At 37.8% G+C, this 21,229-nt stretch overlaps 1 long non-coding RNA gene across 1 annotated transcript in view; it reads left to right on the forward strand.

The window, feature by feature from the left end:
* The window catches only part of LOC116664097, a 430,835-nt gene that overhangs the window by 40,986 nt on the left and 368,620 nt on the right, over positions 1-21,229 (forward strand). The window contains exon 3 of the long non-coding RNA XR_004320436.1: positions 3,966-4,061. This is a non-coding gene — a long non-coding RNA (uncharacterized LOC116664097). The remainder of the gene's footprint in view (positions 1-3,965; positions 4,062-21,229) is intronic.

The following is a 21,229-nucleotide window of genomic DNA, read 5'->3' on the forward strand; positions in this document are numbered from 1 at the left end:
GCTTTCTTTTTTAGTTACGTATTTATTCTTCATATAATCAGTTACCTCTTTTGGGCTGAAGAAAAACAATACATCCATCATATAACCAGGGAAAGAGAGCAGTTTCCTTTCAAGAGTTCAGTATCCTATTAAATATTTTAAATTGCTTTATAAAATATTTCAAGCTTGGATTTTCTGTAATTTAGCTTGTAATAATCACCGAGGGAGCTCTTACAATGGTTGATTAGGCTCCAAGAGCTTTTCCTGATTATCTTCAGAAAGACCTGATTATCTTCCTGCTTCTAGGAGAAGGGGTCTATTGGGGAATGTTCCTCCAATGAAGTATGAACAGGGAAGCGTTGCCTCTGGTCTTGTGCTGACTTGTAATAAGTGAATAGTTAATACAACTTCGTTTCTTTGTTCATTCCGTGCATTTACTAAGGCCTTTCCATGTGCTGGGGTTGGTACTGGACAGTAAGTACAGATATGAATTAGACACAACTTGGTTTTCAGGTACATACGTAAACTAGTGCAATAAAATGTCATGGATTCTTCTGAAGCATCTGTAGAGTATACAATGAGGGTAAAATGGGACTGGATCCATGATTTTATTATCAGGAAATGGAAGAGTATCTCTTGATGCTTGTAAGTTCTTACTCAGAGCAACAGACATAAGTGAAAATGCATTTTGAAGAAGGCCTGGCATTGTCCCTAAATATCTATGGATTATCGAACTTAAGCAAAGAAGTCTTTGATGGTCAAGGATTTATTTGACTAAAATATCAGACAAAAAAGCAGAACAGTTACAGAAGAGTCAAAGAAGGAGGAGATTCTTCTTGCTAAAAGAATAAAGACCAGGGAAATAAAGAGATAGTAAGAATTCAAGGGAGTCTACTTAATTATTAATGAAAGTTTTTCCATACTCTAGTCAAACTTACCAAATTTGAATTGATATTTCAATAAATATGAAAGTATGAGATTTCTTTCATGGCCTTCCTTGCAATGGTAAAAACAGAATATGTGACTTAAAAAATAATTTAGGCTTTATAAATCTACAGGGAATAGCTTAAAGTCTCAAGTGGTTCCTATATTTCTTGAGAAAGAAAAGATATTATTTTCTACAATAGTCATTTTAAACAAAAGCAGTGCTAGATGATTTAATAAGGGAAAAAATTAATAACTCAGTAAAAATACAGGCAAAGAAAAAGAATAGGCAGTTCACAGAGAAAGAAATATGAATGGATTATACAAATATAAAAAATATTCAGCGTTACTTACAGTTAAAGACAGGCTAATCAAAACAAGGAGATAGCTACCTGCTTGCCAACATTTAGGCACTTGGTACTATCCAGTGTTGAAGAGTGAAGAAACTCTCAACCTCAGACATTGTGGATGAGAGAAATACGGGTGCAGCCATTTTGGAGAGCAATTGGATGCTAACAAAATTGAAGATGCACACTTACCCTGTAACTAGTAACTCCACATCCAGAAATTTATCCTAAGTGGTCAAAGAAGTTATGAACAAAGATGTTTCTCCAGCTGTGTTTCCAATAGCAACACCAAAATACATCTATCAGTTGGAGATCAGTTAAGTAAATTATGGTTGATTCATACTATGGAATATTATGCTGCTGTTAAAGAGTTAGATGTCAGTACATTTGTGCTAACATTACAAAGCAAGATGCAGAGTAGTGTGTTTGATGTCTGTAAATAAAATAGGTATTAAAACAAGTACCCAAGAAATTACTAGTATTGGTTCTACAGGGAGTGGAGTTGGGTGGATTTGCAGTAGGAAGGAGATTTAATTTTCATTGTATACATTGGATTCTGTTTCACTTATTTCCCTATGTATGTGTTTCTTTTTTCAATCAAAAGTGAAAAGTAGTTTAAATAGTAGGTAGAAATGCTCAGTGATGGAGTGCTATTGTCAGAAGAGTATTTGTTGCCCTGGAATAGAGACAAATTCCTCAACTTTAATCATCTTGAGCTCTAATTAGTACTTCTAGGTCGTTTTCTGGAGCTTCCAGTGAGCCAGGTAGAGCTCACCAGTGTCTCTTTGACTCTGTTGGTTTATGAACATTAGATAAAACAGCCACCTCTTCCAGACTTGACAGACTTGTCTTATGTAGGAGATGACCTTTCAACTGGCCTAGCCCAAGTTCCTGGTTGCCGAGAGTGATTGTCTTTGTTCTTAGTGGTTCCCAGTAGCTGAGATTCTGCCACGACCTTTTATTGTCCCAAGGGAAGGATCATATGATGCAAGCTGATTAGAAGCTGGAGCCTCAGGCAACAACCAGGAAAGTATTCAGTCAAACCCTTCCCAGGGAGAAACTGAGAGATGGGCATTTTTTTGCCTGCTTCCTCTGTACTGAGCCTATATGACTAGCTGTGGAGGGTGAGCCTCTGTGTTTTCAAGTATTGCTTCTTTGTTTGCTATATTCTGTGGGACTCATGAATGCAAGCCGCATTGGATATCAGAGTTATGTGACTGGAGGGCCTGTACCTTGAATGACAGCTGTAAAAGATGGGATGCTAGATGTATGAACAAGCTCCTTCCAGGGACATGCTGGCAATTTGGTTTTGCTGTCGGAGCAAGTGCAGGGAAGAAGGCAGGAGAAGTGCCCACCAGGTACCCCAGCCAACTGAGGTGTATCGCAGCTAGCACCTGGATTTGTGCTAATTAGAAGCTGGACCCTCAGGCATCAGTTTGTAAACTAGGCAAACTCCTTCCAGGGAAAGACTGGGAGATGGGCTTCTTTGCCTGCTTTTTGCATGCTGAGCTCTTGGGGGATAGGCAAGGTGAGTGCTTGGACACCTGTTAAAAACTGCTTCTTTGCTGCATTCCAGTGGGATTCAGGAATGCAAACCCCCTTGGTTTTCAGAGCTGGGTGATTTGGAGGCCATCCCTCAAGTGGGAGCCTTAAAAGTTGGGGTACTAATTTTGTGGCCCAAACCTTTCACTCCAGATGGAGAAGCTGGGAGTTGGAGGTTCTTTCCTGACTACATGGCACTGCGCTAGGGATGAAGTTTATGGAGAGAGAATGTCTCAGCCTTTCCTAGCTGTTTCATTGTGAGTATTTTCTTAGTCGTCTGAGGTGTAGGAATCACTTAGCTAGTTTCTGAATTTCTCTTAGGGGTATTGCTTCATTAGTAGCTGTATATTCAATATGTTCATGACAGGAGGGAAATTCAGGAGCCTCCTATGTCACCAGCTTGGTCCCTGAAACTCAGTTCATCTGAGTCTTTTTGAGATACCTGTGGATTCACTAAATCTTCGTGATTGATTAAATCAAGACACCTATGACTCCGATTGCTTTTGCCTTTAGTTAACTGGCGAGATACTTTGTCAGTCTTCCTGGTACCAATAGCTCTCTTGAGCTGGGGGAGCATTATACACAGTTATAAGATTAGTCTCCTGGGCTTAGGGACCTATATAATGGGAAGGGAGCCTTCCTGATACTCTGGGCATAATTTATGCTCCCAAATCTCTATCTATCCGACCATCCATCTGTCCATTCATCAGTCTGTCCATCCATCCATCCATCCATCCATCCATCCCTCTATACATCCTTCTATCTATCACCTACCTATGTATCATAGAGAAACATGTTAGGTACTCAAACAAGTATGGATGAACCAGATTTCTGAAATAAGTCTTAATTGACTTATCTGATTATGTATTTGCCTTTGTTAACTCTGAAAAGCAGAGATGTAGTCAGAATTGCTTGGATCCATCAAGTACAGGCATCTCTGATGTTAATGAGATAATAAATATCAGATGTGTAGCACAGTGCTCAAAGGCAATGAGTAAATTCTAATTTTTTGAAGGGAGTTTTTAAGTAGGGGTGTTAGGAAGACAAAATAATTTCTTAAAATTAATAAATGAATATTATAAAATAAAAACAACATAAATTCAGATATTTAATGAATTGAAATGGCTTATATAGTGAATTATCATATTAATTTTTAGTTTCTTCTACCTACAGAACTGGAGAAAAACCATAAAGAATAAAGTTAAGGCAATAATTCTGCTTTGGTCTGGATTGTTCCTCTACGCTCTCAGAACCTCTTCAGGCAATAAGGTACCACTTTTGTTTCCTTATTAGCTAATGCAAAATGCCAATAATCTGTTTTACCACTGAATAAGAATGACCATTAAGAACCATAAGTGTGACCCACAGGAATGTTGGAGAGCTGAAAAGATGTTCTATTGATTTAAAAACAGGAAAATAAAATAACAAAATTGAAATCAATACATATTTAATTAAAGTTTTGCAAAATGTAACATTTTGTCATCTAGTCAATAGGAATACAACACAAGTATTATAAAGTTACATATATAAATTTATGTGTGTATATATATATATATTTTATCTTCCACGAGGGGTATAGGTGCACTTTAATATAGTCTATTTACCAAGGGATGGGCTTTTTGAAAATGAAGATGAGGCTAATGAACACATGACCAATAAGCACATGAAAAGATGCTCACCATCATTAGCATCAGTGAAGTGCAAAAAAACCCCACAAGATGTATTACTTCACACCCACTAAAACGATAGAATTAAAAAAACAAACAAACCCGGTTTTTGAGAAGTGTTAGTGAGGTTGTGGAGAAATCAAAATCCTTATGCATTGCTGGTAGGATTGTAAGTTGGAACACTTGCTTTGGAAAACAGTTTGGCAGTTCCTGAAAAGGCTAAACTTAGAGTTACTATATGATCCAGCAGTTTTACTCCTAGGTATATACTCAAGAGAAATAAAAATTTGCATATGAATATTCATAGCAGAATTATTCATTATAGCCCCAAGGTGAGAACAACCCTTGTGTACAGCAACTGATGAATGGATAAACTGTGGTATATCCATACAATGGAATATTAGTTGGCAGGTACAAAGAAATGAGATACTGATACATGCTACAACATGTAGCATGAATGAATAAACATAGAAAATATTAATGTTAAATGAAAGAAGCCAGTCATGGGAGACCACATATTTTATGATTCCATTTATGCAAAATATCCAGAATAGGCAAATCTATAGAGACAGAATGTAGATTAGTGGTTGCCCAAGGGGGAGGTGCTTTGTGGGAGACTGTTAATGGGTATGGGCTTTCTTTTTTGGGATGATATGTGCGTTCTAAAATTGATTATGGTGAAAGTTAGGGTTATTCATACAGCTCTGTGAATATGCAAAAGACTGTTGAATTGTGCATTTTAATTGGGTGAATTGTATGGGATGTGAATTAAATCTCAGTAAAGCTGTTAAAAAAATTAAAGATGAGGAGAACCCTCAGAGAACTGCAAATGGCCCTGGAATGACCGTGTGATACCTTTCTCTCTCTAATAGGATTATCAGTGCAGTTGTTCTCTTTTTGTCCTTCCTTTCTGGCTTTCTTTTTCATTTATTCATTCATTCACAAATATTTATTGAACACCCGTTCTGTATCAGGCATTATATTAAATAATGTTGCATATATAGTTGTAAAGAAAACAGATGTAGGCTTTGCCCACATGGAGCATATTGTCTATTGGAGGAGAGAGATATTAAATGAATATTCTCACAGACACATGTCTGATGACATCTTGTGCTCTGAAATTTGAAGGAAAAGGCTAGGATGCTGTGGGAGATGTTGGGGAGACGTGACTCAGATTGTGAATTGTTGAAGACTTCCTACCAAGTGACATTGAAATTGAATTCTGAAGGATAAGTAGGAATTAGCTGGGTGAAGATTGAGTAGAAGAACATTCTAAGCAGTTGGATCTGCCTGTGTAAGGTCTCTGAGGTGTGAACTGGTTCAGTGCTTTTAAGGAAGGGCAAGCAGGTCAGACCATGGTGAGCAAGGGAGACAGTGTATACCTCACGTTTGATAAGCAGGGAAAGGAAAGATCTGTCAGGGGATTTGGCTGTATCAAGACTTAAGTTTATGAAAGAAATAAGAGCCAATGAGAGTTGTAAAGTGGAATTCTGACATATTTGCAATTAAAAAATATTGTTTTGATTGATGAGCTGAGAATGGTTGAAAGGGCAGCATCAGTGGAAATGCAAAGACCAGTTTGGAAACAACTGCAGTGGTCCAGACAAGATATCATGATGGCTGATGATCGAGGTGGCTAGAAGCAGATGGATTTGAGATATATTTTGAAGGTGAAACCACTTAAGAGTTATTGATGGATTAGACACAGGTGATGATGTAGGTATCAAGGGTGACCCCAGATTCATGCTTTGAAGAGCCAGTATCATTAACTGAGTTGGGGAAGAAAGAAGAACAAGCACATTTGGAGTGCTACAAATGGTCATCTCAATGTCTGTAGATGGATCATTATAAATATTATTCAGTGGGCAGAGTTGCTTCCTTCTTGGGTTAAAAAAGGATAAAAACAGCTCCTCTTGACACTTCTTGAATAATGTGTTGCAGACGTTTAGGGTGATTCTATTGAACTATGTCACATACTGTGTTGTGTAGACTAAATTAATTACATTTAGTTATGTCTGTTTTTATGTCTCTTTCCTTTTTTGGGCTGAGCTCCTTGAGGACTGCATCTCTTTCTTATTCACCTTTTGAGATCCTAATGTGTAGTGTGGGTTTTGGTAATAAACATGACATACTGAATGAATAAATGGAGAGGATTCATAGCAGAGTGTTGAAACTAACACACTGATCAGGAAAAAGAAGAGGGAGAGAGGATAATTTACAGACAGTGACTCAAAGATGCAGGGAGAGGATGGCATCAGAAGCACAGTTTGAAAGAATGATGTTGTACAAAGGGAGAGATAACTTTTTTTTTTCTTTCTTTCCTTTTTTTTTTTTGTTTTTTGAGATACTAGTAAGGAAGAGTGAAGACTGCTTCTGAGGCAGAGATGAGGCAAGGACATAGGTGTCACTGGAGTTGAGTTATTCTGTAAAATGAAGGCTGTTGGGTTGGTTATAGAAATTGTTCAAGAAGATAACAGGACTTTGAGATGGAGAAGATGATTGGGAGGGTATACGTTATCAGTGAGTAGAAGGGTCAGCAGGCTTCCCACGGCCATAGGATGAAAGGCCCTTTATGACAAAGACACTGCCCATCTTTTAGCTCCGTGTTCCACTGATCCCAGTTTCCTAGATATTTTCATATTCTCCTCTGCTTCATGTCCTCGCACGTGCAATTCCTTTTTCCTGGAATTTCCTTCTTTGTCTAATCCTTTGAGAGAATTCTTACTCATCCTTCAGGACCCACCTCACATCTCATATCCATTTGGAAGCACAGTTAAATGCCCCTTATGTGAGATCCCACACATCTTGGATTTATCTTTGCCACAGCCCTTATTAAATTCTATTGCATTGTCTGTGTACACTGGTTTTCTCTGGCAGACTATACGTTCTTTGAAGGTCGGACCTCTGCTTTACTCATCTCTTTGCTCCTGGCACTTAATTTTATACAAATTTTATATAATTTTATACAAAGCATTCAGGAGGTGCTCACTGAATGTATGTTCAATAAATGAATTGTAGAAGTCTTCTCTTTTGAATAGGAAATATGCATGAGACATTTCCAAATACAGCCAAGACGATTGATTCTGTGCATTAGACACCTCCTTAAACGTGGGAGCAAGACTCGGTGCTCTACAGCCTTGTGATAAAAGTGATCCGGGTATTTCGGGAAGAGGAAGGGTTAGGAAAAAGCAAGTGATTTTCATGTAAAGGAACCAAAAGCTGCATGTAGTTTGGTCTGATTAGATAATTTCAAAAGAAACAACACACACAGTAATACACAACTAGGCTTTTCCCATGTGGAGAACAATTGGCATGTGGGGAGACACCAGAAAAAAATTCACCTTCAGAATTTCCTGTAATCTTAAGGTTGTATGTGATTTTGAGGGACAAAGTAGCATGATTTTGAACTATTCTCTGCTACATAGAAACAGCTTTGTTGCATGGAAATACTGTAATGGGATCTTACCAGTGTCTCTGAAAAATTGATGAGTGTATTAAAAAATCATTTGTGGCTGTAAAGAAATTGGTAATGTCTAACTGTGAGAGGCAGCATGACAGTGGAGAGGGATCCCAGCTCTGCCTCTAACTAGATTTGTGACCTTAGGCAAGACTCTGAGCCCCAGTGTCATGATCTACATGTAAAAAAGGAATTGGAGTAGGTGTTCACTGGCTATGTGGTGTATATGTGTTTCTGTAATGGAAAACAATTGTCTCTGTAAGGCTCAAAGGGTTAAAGTTCTGTAAAAAACAAAATAGAGTCACAATGTATTGATTCAAAGCTCAGTTATTCAAATTCTCAATAATATGGATATGACGTAGCCCTCAGTAGAATGTTAATTATTTGAGCTTCTAAACATGAAGAGGAATAAAATTGAAGAGTGGGCTCTGGGATGGGCCAGATAGGGTTTGAATCTTGGTTCTGCCATTTGTCGTGCCATTTTGGAGAAATTATTTAACCTCTTTAAATCTAATTCCTCATCTCTAAATGTGGTCAGTAATGGTCTTTGCCTCTGTAGGGACATGAAAGGATTAAATGCAATATAATATTTAAAAATACTTAGCACAGTGTTTGGCCTATTATAACTGCTAAATGCTAATTCTAATATTTGTATTTCAGTTTGGTCTTATACATGTAAAATTTAGTTTTAACTGGTCTGTATTAATGAAATTTGGGCTAGGAAGGGGTCTTGAGAGGGTATATGAGGAAAGAGCAACTGGGGAGTGACCACAGATATTCAGACTAAGAGTAATTCAAGTTTTTCATTTTTACATATGAAGAAATAATATCTCAGGATAGTCTTGACACACCCTGAGATCATACAGGTAAAGTTAACCAAAAATGCAATAAGAAAGAAAATCATAGGAGGACGTACTATGAGGCCACTAACATTACATTTAATGATGTCACAAGGCCTATGAGAAGCTTTCTGTATGGCTGACTTATCTACCTGAGTAACGGTGGGTATGAGCTTTGGACCTGGGCTGATTTCTATTCACACCCAGTTTGGGAATCTTTTAGCTCAAGAGCAGCAGCTGCCAAGAAATTTCTGGATTGTGTTGTTTATTTTAGAAACAGGATCTCGAAATATCTTACGTATCGCATGCCTTAAGCTGCTACATGAGATAAAGATTGGGCATCAGACCACGACTGACATCAGAATTCCCTGGGAAAATTAAAAAAAAAAAAATCCTTGTAACTTGGCTTCACTACCAGAACTTCTGGTGTTTAGCTCTGGAGAGGGGACTAACTCAGCATTTTTATCTCATTGTTTCTTAAAAATTTCCAAATAATAATTTTATATATACAGTTGGCCCTTCATATCCACAAGTTTCACATCTGTGGATTCAACCTTCCAAGGATCAAAAATATTTGAAAAAAAATGTTCAGAAAGTTCCTCAAAACAATACTTGAATTTGCCTTATGCTGGCAGTGATTTACATACATTTACATTGTGTTTAAAACTATTTACATAATATTTACATTGTATTAGGTATTATAAGCAATCTAGAGGTGACTTAAAGTGTACTGGAAGATGTGTGTAGGTTATATGCAAGTGTTATGCCTTTTTATATAAGTCAATTAAGCATCTGGATTTTCGTATCTGCAGGGGATCCTGGAACCAATCTCCTGTGGATACCAAGGGACTACTATATATAATATACAAATTAAATAATGGAAATCCTGTGCTTCTAGAGATTTGTTTTTAAGATCAGGACTTGCACATATAATGTATCCCATTGTTTATTCTGGACGAGGGTACAAGAATCCTAAATCTCTACTGGTTAAAAAAATCACCTCTGGTAATGCTGATGTCTAACAGAACTGACATAGGGAATTCGTCTTAGAATTCAGTGCTCATTTGTAGGTTATTGATTATTATAGATTACTTATAATCACTGTATTGTTGGTATTTAAAGATTATTTTCCCCAGATGGACAAGGGAGTGATTGAAAAAAACAAAACAAAATGAAACAAAACCCAGAGAATGTATTATAGTGTCTTAAAGAATTACATGGTGTAAAATTCTCAAACTCAGAATAAAATATCCTTTATTGAAGCCCGTGTTTGACAATTGTTAGTGAGTGACTGCCCAGGGAGATGATGTGGCATAAAAGAAAGAGCATTAAGCTTGGAGTCAGGAGGCCAGGAACCCTGGGATCTCGTTCCAGCCTTGCTGCTTAATGAGCTCTGTAACCTTTGTGAGTTTTTTCACCTCTTTGAGTTTCTGTTCCCTTATTTGCAAATTGAGGGGGACTTGAACTAGATTATTTCTAAGATCCAGTGCCTTAAAATTCAATGGCTTATTTAATGCTTTTTTTGCAATCAAGAATCAAGCTCCTAAATACCTGAGAATAAAAGAGGATGATTGAATTAATCCAGGGTGAGGTGAGGCAGCAAGCTGGGGCAGCAAGCATGCCTTTGTGTGGTTCTCTGGCATGACCATGCCCACAGGGATCCAGGATATGTGGGGCAGGCTGTGAATCTAGCAGTTGGTGATTAGTTGGGAAGAATTAGAAGGCTTAAGATTCTAGAGATAGTGGTAAAGTTGAAAAATAGGTGTGGTGGAGAATAAGATGGTAAGTGATCTATAGTTGAGTAGAGTTTTTGGTCAAAAAATGGGGTAATGGAGTCTCATTTGAGGTAGAACAATTCTGCATGCTGATCATGAAGGTCCGGTGTTGGCCATGGGATTGGGTTTTATTGTGGAGATGAGATGCAGGTCACTGGTGCTGAGGAAATCAAGGAATGGTGTGACCTACACCTGCATGGGTTTTCCATAGCAATTTTGGGATCTACCAGAATGGGAGTAGTATTAGGAGTGGAGAGGAAAACTCTAAACAGATGTCAAAATTCACAGTGTTAAGTGAGGCCATGATCAAGAGGGTGGTGGGAAACTGGGAGAGTGATGTTCATTAGGAGAAGAAATGGATGATTTGAGAGACTTCTGCGTAAGGACGGAAGAAAAAAGTTCTGGAATTAACAGTGGAAATAAGTGTGAGGCTTATATTCTCACTTGGTGACCGTTTGGGAGAACAAGGAGCTCCTATTTGAGAGCCCGTATTATGCTGTGATGTTGCCCTACCTAGAAGTCATCGCGTCCCACTTGGGGTCTGCCGTGGCAGAAAGAATAGGCCCTTGAACCCCCAAATAACTTGGTTGCCCTAGTTTTAAGACTGTTCTTTCTTCCATCAAATTTCCCCAACGTTGACTTTCTTTGTGACTTAAATATTCTCCCCAGCCTTCACACTTCTTTTGTAGAGTCGTAGATATTTTGTTCCTCAGTCTAAATAGAAGCTGATTTCTTCAAATGGAAAATTCAGCAAATCATTGCAGTAATGTGTATTGATTCTTCCTGCTCCAGCAGCTGGATCAATGTGAGGAATGAATGTTATTATTTCCTTTGCTGTCTACAGTCCCAGATGTATTCACAAGAGAGGCTGATGGTACCGACTCTGAAGTTTTACTTGGAATAGTTGTAAATAGTCTGTTTCACCTTTGGAAAAATCAGGGCAGCAATCTGGTTATGCCTGTTTATGGCCAAGGCATTGTCAAAGATCAGAAAGTCTGGGGACCTTCGGTTCTGCTTTGGGATCCAGAAATGGTGGTCTTTAGTTCTTGCTTCTTCACTGTATGTGATTGTGGGATAAACTCCTAGAAATCTAGATCACCCTAAACTGCTAGACCTGTGAATATGCCGAATTAATATCTATAATTTTTCTGATATGAATATAACCATTTATCTTAAATTGGGATAAAGGTAAATATAAATAACTGAATAGTTTTATAGTAAATATATGTACTTTAAAAACAAAGCTAAAATTTTAGACCTTAGTTTAATATCATTTTCCCACAAATGAGCAAACAAAGTCCAGAGAAGTAGAGACTTTCTGTGAGTCATCCATCCATCTGGTTAGAGCAGTATTGTGTCTGGGACCCGAGTGTACTAATCTTCTTTGGTTACTTAGTAATTCTCAATAGGGCTCTGTGTATGTGAGTGGAAACTGTGTGATTTGAAGACCAAGCAGTACTTTGTCCCATGTTGGTACTTTGAATTTTAGGTAATATTTAAAGAAGAATAAAAAATGTTCAAAAGACATTGAATTTTTCTGGGAAGGCTTCAGATCCACTTTGGTAGGGGAGAAGGTGATTCTAGAGTGGTCTTGGTGTATGCAGAAAGTGGGGTGTGTGTGGGGCTCCAGGACAAGTTGGGTGTTTGTAAGTTTCTCAGGAGGCCCTGGTCTCAGAAGCAAAACAAACATTATCATGTATGGCTCAGGGAAATGATGGAAGATGACACCTAGATGGTGCTAAACTGAGGAAATGGGCCCTTCACACTATCTAGTGATGGAGCTTCCAGATAAACTGTCCTGGGCTTCCCTTGATGTGAAGATGGTGTAATGTCACAAAATTTCCAAATGGTCATAAAAATTATCAGGCAGAGTTTTCTTTCTCTCTTTTTTCTCTTTATTGAAAATTGTTGGGGAATTTAGGGAGCTCATAATGGAATGGCAAGAGTTAAGTTTCTCAGTGTTTTCAAATGATGTCCCTGAGATGCTGTTTATTTTGCCCAGCGATCCAATACAGTGTTGACAGAAGGAAGGGGTCTGTTCAACTTCCCTTTCTCAGGGTAAAATTTATTGTCCATAACTCTATACATTCTAACATATGGAGGTATTATGTTTATAGTGAGGAAATAATTTTTAAGGCTGTGTCTTTTCTTAGTGCCACAGCTGGGTGAAAAAGAGAAAAAAATCAATTAATCAGGAGAATATATTGGTCACACACTGTGGAACAAATGAACCTATTTTAACTGATTTTTTTTCCTTGTGATTTGACTGATTTTTGGACAAAACTGGCTGGCTACTTTGGCACAGTTCACTCACAGCCATAGGATAGACTTTCCAAAGTGAATTACAATAAATTCTTATTTTATTCAGAATTGTTGGGGAATGGCATACATTGATGAGCTAGGAATGATCATTGAGACCATACACAGATAAGCTCTTTTAGAAGAAATATCCTATGTTGAAAGTAATGTAACTTGTAGGTTCAACTACTGACCCAACCCACCAAGGTTCTTAGAAGCACGCACTAGACGTTGCTATGGCTGATTAAGCAGAAAAAGAGTTTGTTAAAAAATTGTTGGGAAGCTCATAGAATCATTGGCTTGACTGGAGAAACAGGGCTGAGGTTGAGTTCTCAGGAACCATGTATAAAACCAACACCATTGGCACTTTCCCCAGTGACACTGACACACCAGAAACTTGGCCTTCCAATTGTTCCCAGCCCCCAAATATGGACACCTTTTCTGTCATCCACAGACATGAAACATGAATTCCTCCTTTATTAAGTGTCGCACTTTGGAATCTTAGTCTCGCATGGAGTCTAGAGCGCACGTCCACGTGTTATCGTCTAGGGAGGCTGGGGTAGTGATTTCTTTGGGTTCCACTTTGATATAAGGTACGACTCAGAAGATTTTCCAAACAGAGCAAGGTGTTCAAAATATGCTGGGTCCCCAGAAAGCATTATAAATACCCACCTATACCGTGTGTCTTTGGGCAGATCATGCAATCTCATTAAGCCTCAGTTTCTCCTTCTGCAGACTGAGGTTAAGTTATTCTTCCTTGCATCCTTTCACAGAGCTGGTATATAAGCAAACGATTTATTGTCCAAATAAAAGTCCAGGGTCCCAGAAGTACCTTCTTACTTCTTGGAATTCATGACTGGCCATGACATAGTCTGATTTTTATGTTGTCTCCCAAGCTTTCCAGAGGTAGTAGTAACATTGTTAGGGAAATGTGTAACTTATTAGGTGCCCTGTTTATCATTACATTTTTCACTGTGGAGCACTAGCTACCAGAACAAAAGATAGGTAGTTCCTCTTTGTTTGATATAGAGTGGAGGGCAATCAAGCAAAATAGGTTGTCTTCCTCAACCTAGGATTCAGTGGCTATGTGCACCACTTCATGAGTATTGGGAAAGGAAAGTTATGCCTCAGCACATTACAGAGCTTTATTTACCGTCGCTTCTCCTAAAGTGACTTGAGAGAATTTGGATCCTCAGTGTGGGGAGATGCAATTGGTAAGGCTTAGGCTATTTTATAACTTTACTAAAGCATTTGTGGATATCTTAGGAGCTGTGCTAAGTGCCTTCCACACATCATCTCATTAAGTTGTTACTACAGTTCTGTGATATATACACTCTTATCATCTCCATTTTATACATCATTTTCTATAGACAAACTGAGTTTCAGAAGAGATTATTATTCCAAGGTCACAGGGGTGTAAGTGACAGATCCAGGAAGTGACCTGAAGTCTATATGATGCTGTAACTGGTGCTCTTAACCTCTATGTATCAGGTCATGTGAAGCCCTCAGAACTCTGTTCACATAAAGGGCTAGTCAGCCTTGAAGTGTAGAGCATCACCGAATCCTTCCAAATGCTGTTTGTTTCTGGTCAAGTCAGGACCCCAGTCTGTCCAGCGTCTGTGATTTTGTTCAAAGGGTCAGCTTTACTTCTCATTTGACCTTCCCCTGTGACTTGATTCAGATTTAGGTTTGTTCTTCTCCTTCATCAAACTTTTTCTGTTGTTGTTGTTGACCCAGCTTGGTTCCTGTCTTGGATACAGACTTTTCCCCTCACATTTCATTAGTCTCTGACCATGGAGATCTTGCGACCCCACTCCGGGGTCCTCCTCAGGCACTGGTGCTAATATGTGACGATTCTTTTGCCCTAAAAGACTAGGCATGTGGATGCAGAGCCTTCTCCCTTCATGAGAAACATTGTCTACTTCATCAGCTCCAATACCACTGTGCTGTCCCCTTCCTCTACCTGTGTCTCTGCATTCCCCAAGGCACAGTTTATGCCCTCTGATTTTATTTTTCCTATGCACTCTCTTTTGAAAAGGAAATCATATCCATTCTGAGGGCTTTAACCAACCCCTATGCCAAGGACTTCCAAATCAAGACTTCTGGCTCTAACCTCTTTCTCAACCTCTATTTATGTATCTCTAGTTGCTAGTAGATATCTGTCTTCATAACTCTTACTCATGACAAACAAATAGAATTTTTATAAAACAAAGTAAAACAAACTCTATCTTTTCTTTCTCTGCTGCATTCCTTTCCAGTTTGTTTCCAACTACTTTTGTCCAACATTAGAACTACTAGTGTTCCTATTGGTATCTTAGGAACAGGTATTTTGAGCTTGAATATTCAGTATTTTTCATAAAGGGGCCATAGGTTCTTATCAATTTCCATCCCTCTTTTCTGAGTTTCAGTGAACTAAGGAGTTCACAACGAAGGGTGGAGTTTATCTTGTGAAATCAGCTAAGTGAAATCAGAAGGTTTCAACCAAATAAAACTCACTAGAGTGGAATAGCCAGAGAACTGGAAAGGCAGAATGTTACTAGTTTTTAAAAAGATATGCTTCTGATATGAATTCAGTGAACTGACCTCTGGCCAGTGGATTAATCCACCCTTACCATCCCATGTGATTTAAGCAACCTCTTCTCTTGTCTCCCTGATTCTAATTCTCTCATTCCAACACATGTTTCATCCTAGTAGTAAATAATTAGGATTTTTTTAAAAATTTAGGTGGGAGTGGGGGTTTTTATCAGCTTGCTAACTATAAAAAGTACTGGATTGATTGGTAAGTTTTAAATGGATGTCATACACATTGACAGATCCAAAAGCAGATTTTTATGGCTTGCTTTAAAATAAAGTTCAACTTAATTTTTCCATTATACCTCAAGAGACATCTTTTTGAATTATTTAGGTCTTGCTAACAATCCCGTGACATATTATTCCTCAGCTGTGATGGATTAAGATAGGGTAAATCTGCTTTTAGTGCCAAAGAATCCCCAGGACACCACTTCAGATTCTAGTTCATGGATCATTGTCTCCTCCGAGTCCATCACATTATTAATAACAATCAGGAATAATTTGAGTGTCTATTCTCAAACCATGAGTTGTCCCCTTAATGTTGAGAAGTTATGACATGTGTATTAAATGATCACAGGATGTGCTATGAAGCTATAATGCACAAGGTAACATAAATATTTGGGGACACATTTGTGATGTTTAGAGCTGGCCAAATCTCTGAAGATACACAAAGTATGGAAAAAAACGTCCTTTGTCATCCTTATGGGTAAAAACTACCTTGGGATGCTGGAAATTTTTGTGTAACCTTAACGTCTCCTGGTCTTATCAGGTAATGACAGTATGGGCTCACCTTTATGTTTGTACTATATATGCATAATATATATAACATATAGCATAATTATAATTATTTATAATTAACATAAATATACATTTATATTAATTGACAAATCAAAGTGATTTTTTGAAACATTTTCTGGCATTAACTCAGTCCCTTAAAGTGTTCCCATAGATAGTTCTATGGACCCCCAAGCTGTGTATCACATGTGCGTATGAACTAGTTCATCAAATGCAGTGACTACCAGTATATATATATTTTTAGTTGTTTAAAATTGTGGTAAATAACACATAACACAAATTTTGGCATTATAACCATTTTAAAGTGTAAGATTTAGTAGTGTTAAGTATATTCACATTGTTGTAAACAGATCTCCAAAACTTTTTCATTTTGCAAATGTGAAACTCTATATCCATTAAAAACAACTTCCCTTTTTCCCTCCCCCAGGTTCTGGTAACCATCATTCTGCTTTTTGTTTCTATGAATTTGACTACTTTAGATACCTCATGTAAGTGGAATCATACAGTAGTTGTCTTTTTGTAAGTGGCTTATTTTTCTTAGCATAGTGTCTTCAAGGTTTATCCATGTTGTAACAGGTGACAGGATTTTCTTCATTGTATAAGGCTGAATAATATTCCACTTATGCACATGCCACATTTTGTTTACCTATTCTTCCGTCAGTGGACACTTGAGTTGCTTCTACCTCTTGACTGTTATGAATAGTGTTGCTTTAAATGTGAATGTACAAATATCTATTTGGGACCCTGCTTTCAATTCTTTTAGATGTACATCTTTGGGATTCCTAGATGATATAGTAGTTCTATTTTTAATTTTTTGGTGAAGTTATATACTGTTTTCCATACTGGTTGCACCATTTTATAATTCCATTGACAGTCCATGAGGCATCCAATTTCTCCACATCTTTAACCAGCCCCAGGTTTTTTTTTTTTTTACAATAGCCATTCTGACAGGGGTGAGGAAATATCCCACTGGAGTATGATTTGCATTTCTTAATAATTTGCGATGTTGAAGAACATATTTTCATATGATGGTGGTTATTTGTATACCATTTTTGGTGGAATATCTATTAAAGTTCATTGCCTATATTTACATAGGATTATTTGATTTTTATTGTTGTTGAGTTACTTGAGGTTTTTTTATGTGTTCTGGATATTAACCTCTTATCAGATACATGATTTGCAAATATTTTCTCCCATCTCCTAGGTTTCTTTTTCACTCTGTTGATTCTGTTCTTTGGTGCACAAGCTATTTCAGTTTGGTATGGTCCCATTTGTCTATTTTTGCTTTTGATGCCTGTGCTTCAGATGTCATATACAAGAAATTGTTGCAACATCCAATGTCATGAAACTGTTTCCAAGTTTTCTTCTATAAGTTTTACGGTTTCAGGTCTTGCATTTTAGTTTGTTTAACTGTTTGAGTTAATTGTGATGTGTGGTGTAAAATATGGTTCCAGTTTCATCTTTTTCATATGTGGATATCCAGTTATCCCAACAGCATTTGTTGAAAAGCCCACCCTTTCCCTATTGAAAGGTTTTGGCTTCCTTGTCAAAGATCATTTGACCATGTACACAAGGGTTTATTTTGGGGCTCTCTGTTCTATTCCATTGGTCCATTTTTTCTGTCTTTATGCCACTATCACACTGTTTTGATTACTCTAGTTTTGTAATATATTTGAAATCAGGAAGTGTGAGACTCCAACTTTGTTCTTTTTCAAAATTGTTTTGGCTATTTGGAGTCCCTTGAGATTTCACATGAATTCACTGTTTAAATTTCTGCTGTAAATGTGGTTGGAATTTTGACAGGAATTACATTGAATCTACAGATTGCTTTGGGTAGTATGGACATCTTAACAATATTAAGTCTTCCAGTTCATGAGCACAGGATATCTTTCTATTTATTTTTGTCTTTAATTTCTTATAGCAATGTTTTGTTGTATTCTGTGTACAAGTTTTTAACCTCCTTTGTTAGGTTATTGCTAAGTATTTTATTATTTTTGATGTTATTGTAAATGGGGTTGTTGTGACCAACAGGATTTGTTCCAGCCACCTTAACTGACCACACATGCAAAGCTCCTTGAGGAATCCTTGCCACTCTTTATGCTGCATGTGTCCATTGTGGACATGACATTGTCCACTCCAATGGTGTTGTCTCTTTATATCCCTCCAAATATCAGTGCTCAGGGCACCAGAATGTTGCCAAGTTCTTTGCAGGAGTCAGTGAATGGTCACCTCCCCAACCCGGCCCCCTGAGCCCCTAGGCTGTTCTGCTTATGCCTTCTCTCTCATTTTCTCCTGTTCCTCAGCCCTTGGCCAGAGTCTTATAAAGCCTTGCATCAATTTTAGGATTTCACCCTGTAATCATAGGACTCAAATCTAGGAAAAGGGTTTCAGTTATTCAGAAACACTCTGTACACACACACACACACACACACACACACACACACACGTATGTAAACCTGCACATATATACCTGCCTGTATGTGTGTAGGTGGCTTGCTGGGAAATATGTAGACTGGAACCAAGGGATGCCAGTGGCTAGACATGCTCCCTGAGTAGGCAATCGGGAGCCTGCAGCACGAGCAAGTGCCTGCTTCTAAAGTTAATGCAGTAGAGGTGGCTTTGCTGACTTGTACCACTTTACAGCTCCCCTTCTTTGACCACACACACGCTTTGTGAGTAATCTAGATTATTTTTAAGATGCACAAATACGTGTAACTTCACTGACAAGTGTCAAGATATTCACTCTTTGCCCTTTGTGTAGCTTTTAAGACTACATTTTTGGTTGGGAAGCTGGCTCAGGTTTATAACTCATCCAAATATGATTTTGATGAGAAATGTCTAAAATATATAATTTTTCTTCCAGAATAACTTATCAAAACTAGTTCCACAGGACTGAATTGAGAAAGAAGGGCAATACATTTATTTAAGGAGAAAGCTGACTCAGTTGAAAGCATGATATATTGACATCTTAGGTCATAAACACGGCAGGTATTGGGAAGAGAGATTTAATTCTTCCCAAATTAGAAAAAGTCATTGCGGATATTGGTTTGGTACGTATGATTCGTTTTCCTATCATTGCCTCAAGCACAACTGATTTTGGGGAAAGGAGGAAGTAATCAAGAATATCCAACTATTTTCCTGCTGGCAGTAAAGTCACCAAACTTTATCGCAATTCACTGGTAAAGATTGTTCAGACATGCTGGCAGGGAACAATATAAAATAAATTACTTTTTTTCCTACTGAGTATGAGTTCTGAGAGGGTGTTTGGCATGCTTTCCCTGTACACAGTAGATTGTGTGTACCTCAATTTTTACGGATGATCTCACTAGCAATGACTGCATCACCTAACTGACCACGTCAGTTAGAGGAGCAGAGCAGCCAAAGGTTTAGTTCAAGATGAATAAGCTTGGAAAGGTCAGAGTCAGCATCACGCTCCGGCTTTGGATATGGCAGTTCCCACTGTCCTGAGGGAACTTTATTCAGTAAATATTTTTTTGAGTTTCTGTTGTATGCTACATCTTGTGCCAGGCACTGGGGAAATGAAGATGAATGAGATGTCCTTGCCCTTGAGAAATGTCAAGTGCCGATAGGGGAGATGTATATACAAACAGTAATGATAACTGTGTGCAATCTAACTACAATGCTAGCTAAGTGCTTATGTGATGGTTACCATGTGCCCAGCACCATTTTAAGAACTTTATATACATGTTAACTAATTTAAACAGTAAGCTAAAATTCAGTGAGATAGATGGGAAAGATACCGTAATAGGGAAGTGTATTAAGGACTGTGGTAGGACAAATGAAGGATCAGTTAATTCTCTATATGAGAATGAAAAGTTGAGGGAAAGCTACAGAGAGGAGATAATATTTGAGCTGGACCTTGATGAGTGAATAGGAGTTCACCTGGTTGATAGGAGGCAGAGTGAAAGGGGAGGGTTTTCTAGAAAGAAGGAAGAGCTTAAGCAAATCCATGATATTACATGGTGGGTTCAAGACACAGTGGAAATGTCCTCTGGTGTTGTCAATGATTGTCAGGAAAACTTACCAGGAAGTTGTATGCATGATTTACAACACTAAGACTAGGAGTGGGTTGGAAGAATAAGGGAGGGGAAAATGTATCTCTTACCACTAACCAGGCATACAGTGAATGCAGATGAGTTATGGGATTCTTGACATTTCAGATAGTTAGTTCTTCTTTCCCTACATTAGCCACAGAATGCACATATTTTCAGCAGACAGGGGCTTCTATTTTTTTTTTATTCACATTTTTTCCTTTCCCTACTCAGTGGGTGACATTTAGTCATTCTTTCTAAGAAGCAGATTCTCTTGCAGCTCTATTTTCAGAGTTAAGCATGCCTGCTTGCTTCAGGTGAATACAGTCTGAAAAACCAAGATCTTAGGACAGTCTCCTATTTGCATAATATTTGCCTCTTTGAATCAGACCACAGAATTCTGAATGTGAAGCCCATAATTCTGCCTGACAGTGGAACAAAGGGCATACTGTCATATGGCAGGACTTTCCTCCGTGGTGTTAGCCTCAAAGAACATGTACTCTGCCACACTCTCAGTTTCTCTTAACTGAATAGGGGATGATTATCCTAACTTATTTATAGTTTCAGACGTTACTGTTTCTTGGAGATAATGAGTTTTTTAGTTTACCAGATACATAAAAAGTACTCTACAGAAATATATTCTTAAATCCATTTTTTTTGATATCTTAGCTGATGCCTTTTAAATCCTATGTTTCAACTCTAGTGGAGGGCAACAAAATGATCTAATTGGGGATAACACCATAGTCATGGTTGACTGTTTCAACATTGTAAATTTGTCATTTTCCCACAAATTAACATATAAATTAAATTCAATTCTAACTTAAAATTTCAGCAGAACTTTAGAAAACTCAAATAATAATTACGTGTGAGAGAATGTGTGAACTAACCTTATTGTGGTAAATATTTTGCAATATATATATATGTATCAAATCATCACATTGTACACCTTATTACTTACACAATGTTGTATGTCAGTTATATCA

Source organism: Camelus ferus, chromosome 6 (assembly GCF_009834535.1).
Source record: "Camelus ferus isolate YT-003-E chromosome 6, BCGSAC_Cfer_1.0, whole genome shotgun sequence".
NCBI lineage: Eukaryota > Metazoa > Chordata > Mammalia > Artiodactyla > Camelidae > Camelus > Camelus ferus.